General features: G+C 31.9%; 1 long non-coding RNA gene across 1 annotated transcript; it reads right to left on the bottom strand.

Moving 5' to 3' along the window:
• Positions 1-2569: 2569 nt before the first annotated feature.
• On the bottom strand, positions 2570-3026 carry LOC111692956. Its single transcript, XR_002763311.1, has 3 exons — positions 2905-3026; positions 2718-2848; positions 2570-2664 (listed from the first exon to the last, which is right to left on the bottom strand). It is a non-coding gene; the product is annotated as an uncharacterized LOC111692956 (long non-coding RNA).
• Between the last annotated feature and the right edge of the window lie 1742 nt (positions 3027-4768).

Raw genomic sequence — 4768 nt, 5'->3', positions numbered from 1 at the left:
GCCGACCTCCTGGTGGTCATTGCCGATGACGGACCTCGGCTTCTTCTTCTGCATTCCAGATACCCCACCCCCGCACCCCACTGACACTTCTTCAGCGTGACCATGGAGCTGCTGCTGGAGACCTGGTGCTAGCTTCGGATGGCGGCAGCCCGGTGGTGACCTTGAAGTGGTCTGGAATCCCCACTGCTATACTACTCCCAGAATTTCATGATCAAATATTTAAAAATTGATGAAGAATTAAATACCAAAGTGTTCCCCAGAATGAGACCAGATTCTATATCACTCACAGCAAAAGTGGATAAACTGATTTGTGCTTTCGGCGCACGGTATTTAAAACTCCATAGAGAAGTCCATTTCATTAATGTTGTATCGAGAAAAATGAGAGAATTGGCCCGATTGGTCATCGAGGCGAAAAAGATGGATTCTAGATACAAAGATTTATTTGAAATTCTTAGACCGGAAAATTTTGATTTAATAGTACAAGCAACAAAAAAAGTTGCTAATTATGATAATCAAACAGAATCGTATAAATCTGCAACATATGCCATGAATATAAGCACATCTTTAAAGCAATGTTGTGATATCATCATTTTGTGTGCTTTGAAAAAAAAGACATATATGGAAATGTGTCTAGTGCGAGTATAGAAGCTGACGTGAAAACGTTAATTCACTTAATTAATGAAAACTGGAGATTTGAAGTTTCGACCCAGGCCATGAACACTTTAAATATGAATAAATGGAACAAGGTAACTATCATACCCCTAGCGAGTGATTTAAAACTTCTTAAAGACTACCTAGTTGACAAAGGAAACCAAGCAGCAGCAAAACTGGTAACATCATCTGCATCAGAAAATGAGTACAAAATTTTAATTGCAACTGTGTACTGCAGAGTCATTTTGCTAAACCGAAAAAGGCCCGGGGAACTACAAAGGCTTCTGCTAAAATCTTACCAATATTATTCTACGAATAAACAAAATTACGAAGTTTGAAGGCGCAATTTCAGCAACTGAAAAAATTTTAATGAAAAGATTTAAACGACTCGTTATTCGGGGGAAACGAGGTCGTGGTGTACCTGTGTTATTTAGTACAGATGTCCAAGAACATATAGATTTGTTAATAAAATATAGGTCTCAGTTTTTGAACAAACCTAATTCGTATTTGTTTCCGAATATAAATTCTCTACAACCAGTTACTGGATACAAGATAATACAAAAATATGCATCGTCTTGTGGAGCAAAAAATCCGCAAGGATTAACATGCACAAAATTACGAAAGCATTTGGCTACATTATCGCAAGTTTTCAACATGTCCGAATCAGATTTAGAACAATTAGCAACGTTCATGGGTCACACGGTAGGCATCCATTGTCAATCATACAGAATACCAGATGATGTTTATCAGACCTCAAATATTGCGAAAATATTACTCTTGATGGAAAAGGGTGAAATTGGAAATTTTAAGGGCAAGACACTAGACGAAATTAATATTAACATGGAAGACGATCTTTTTGCAGAAACAAATGAAATAGAAGATATAGAAACTAGAGAAATGAACCAATTGAGTACGATGCAACAAACAATAGTGAAGGTCTATATACCAGAAATTCTGAAGACATTGCTTCTAATACAGAAAAATTAAAGTGTCCGAAAAAAGGACGGATATTAGTAAAATGGACAGAAGAACAAAAGAAAGTGGTTACATCATATTTCGCAAATCATATTAAAAAGAAAAAACCACCGAAAAGGGCAGAATGTGAAGATCTAATTCAGCAACATCAAGAGTTATTCAAAACAAAAGATTGGTTGAAAATTAAGGTTTATGTTCAAAATAAATATACCGGAAAATGCAAATAAGTAGGTATACTGTAAAAGAAAAATTTTAAAATTGTAAAATATTTTCTGTTCCATCTGTTTTCTACTCCAGAATAAAAAATCTTTTTATATCAAGTCAAAGTAGTTTCATTTTAATCCTTTCGAAAAAGCTAGGGCCGATAATTATAGTCGTTACTCAAATATCGAGTTCGCTCCACCTAGTTCTAAAATACAGTGTTGTAATATTCGACAATAAACTTTTAACGAATATTCTTTAGCCAAGTGCAAGAAAAAAATTCATAGGTCCTGAGCCGCATAGTTTCCAGGCATCAGAATAACACATTTTTTATCACTATCCTTTTTTTTATCATCTAATGGCACCCACGACAGCGACTATTATAAAATGACACATTTTTTGATATATCGATAAATTCTATTTCACTTGCTGTGATTTCTTTAATGGCCAGTTCTTCAGTATCATTATCTAGTAAATTTAAAAGATAACATCCTAAGAAAAAATACATTTCCTTGGAACTAATCCTGGACACTATCTTTTAGAAATACACAAATGTACCTATCGAATACTGATGGAGAAACCGGCCATTAATCTACAGTGTGAAAAAGTAATATAAAACTTTCCGTTAGTAGGCAAAAAATTCAATTTTATTCATCAATCCTTGTTTCTCTAAAACTGTTTCAGTAAAAAATGATAACAAAAGAACAAATAATTTAAAATGGCCTTTAATAATCAAATATTAGTTTCTACATTTTCTTATTTCTTAGTCCTGACTTAATAATATTCAAAATTACTCCATCAAAATTAACTCAATTCAATTGGGTTATCCCGCTGTCCCTGAAAATAAAAATTTGTAATTCAATTTAAAATAACTTACCTACAGTACCTACCTGTTTACTACTAACTTATAATTTCGCTTTTGCCTTGCATACATCTTTTTGTCCCACAGTATAATATGTATAAACTACTTCGTCTATTTTTCTTTTCCTTACAACTTAATAATTCTACTTTTCCGGTGTAACTGGAAATAAAAAAAATATTGTATAGTTCAAAGTAATTTAAAAAGATATCACTTACCTGTGAGTGCCTTCCCTCAATAACTATGCAGTGTGTCCCACAACGAGCGTGCATTCTATGTATTTAGGAAACCAGAATTGACATAGAGATCTAAATTTTCATTTCTAGTGGATTCCAACACTGGCGAGTTGAAACAAAATATTTACAATGGCACTTCCGGTTATACGGGAAGTAGATATCAACTAGCTTATTTTAAATGGAACACGATATTTTTTATTTGAATTTCAGACTCTGGGTCCAATTTTAAGTCGACTTCGTTACAGTATCCACGGTTAGAGTGGAAAAGAAGGAAAACATTTTTATTGTTCATTTTACGAGAAAAAGTAATTCTTGATTAAAATTTTTACTTGTCTTTAAAATACGGTTGGCACGGAGAACTTTAATTTTGCATGTACAGGGCGATCAAAAAATCAATAAATATGAAAAAGATTCAAGAATAAACTGTTTTTGTTTTTAACAATAAAAAAGTAGTTAAGGAAAGTTGTTTAAAATTGAAAGTTATGTTATACTTTTTATTTGTGAATAAAACAAAGGCATTGTATATTCTAAAATTATTTTAATTTCTTAATTCTTTCATCATTCTGTATATTCACAGTTAAAATTATGTTTATTATAACAAGATGCGAATGGATACATCAAGAATGCCAGTTTCTCGTAAAATGAACAATTAAAATATTTTAATTTCCGTTTATATCAAAGTTTCAATTCTACTTTCCTTATTAACATATTTTTGTATTGTTAATAACAAAGGCAGTTTATTCTTGTATATTTTTCATATTTTTTAATTGATTTTCTGGAACACCCTGTACATGAAAGATTAAAATTCTCCATGTCAACCGTATTTTAAAGACAAGCAAAAATTGTAATCATGAATGACTTTTTCTCGTAAAATTAACAATAAAAATGCTTTCCCTCTTTTCGCATCCAAAAATTGGCTTAAAGTTTCAAAAAACTTGTATATCTCTGAAATCTGGAAGGGGTGAACAACCCCCGATTCAGACACCCCCGTCTTACCTTTATATGTATGTAATATTTTTTGACAGCCGGCCGATTTCTAAACTAATAACTTTATTTAATTCTAACTTTCATTAAGAAACTATCTTTACTCTTGCATTTTTACAGTAAACCTTTTGGTTTTATAAAGAAAAATGCGATCTATTCATTCAAGGTATCATTGGTTCCAATTTACCTCTAATTACTAATAAACCTAAAATAAATACTATGAAAGAGATAGTAATAAACCTAAATAGTGTAATAAATATAACTGTTAAATCGTTTTAAAAATCTTCAACGTGTTCAAAATAACTGCAAGCCAATTTTTGGAGGCGAATATCTCCTAAATAAATTATGTTAAATCATTATAATTCCTCATACCATCTGGCAACAGTGCTAGCCGTCATATTATCCAATATATACAGAAGACGGTCGTGTCATTGGTATGAATTTTTAAATAAATATATATTTGGCCGTCGTATTCGTTGAATTTTGAATGTCGTCAAATTGATAGCAATTTGTGAAATTTAAAAGAAGTGCGTCTCGTACATCAAATCACCATAACGATTTTGGGAGGGGGTTCTTTAATATATTTGAAATATATAATATATATTCTCTGTATTTACAGTGGCTGCCAAATTACTTGTTTTTGTAAAGCCGTCGTATTGATAGCCGGATATATATATATACAGGGTGTAACTAAATAAGTGTAAAACATTTAAGGGGGTGATTCCTCATCGAAAAAAAGATAGGATCTTTCATATAAAGAAACTTCATTGGGGCATCCCTTGTTAAGATACAGCCCCTTAAAGGGGGTACATAAAATTTGTTTAACAATTTTTTTCACAAGCACTAAACAAGTTACAATATT

Source organism: Anoplophora glabripennis, unplaced genomic scaffold (genome assembly GCF_000390285.2).
Source record: "Anoplophora glabripennis isolate ALB-LARVAE unplaced genomic scaffold, Agla_2.0 scaffold5518, whole genome shotgun sequence".
Lineage (NCBI taxonomy): Eukaryota > Metazoa > Arthropoda > Insecta > Coleoptera > Cerambycidae > Anoplophora > Anoplophora glabripennis.
Note: the sequence above shows the minus strand (reverse complement) of the source record. Positions and strands in the feature narration are given on the sequence as shown.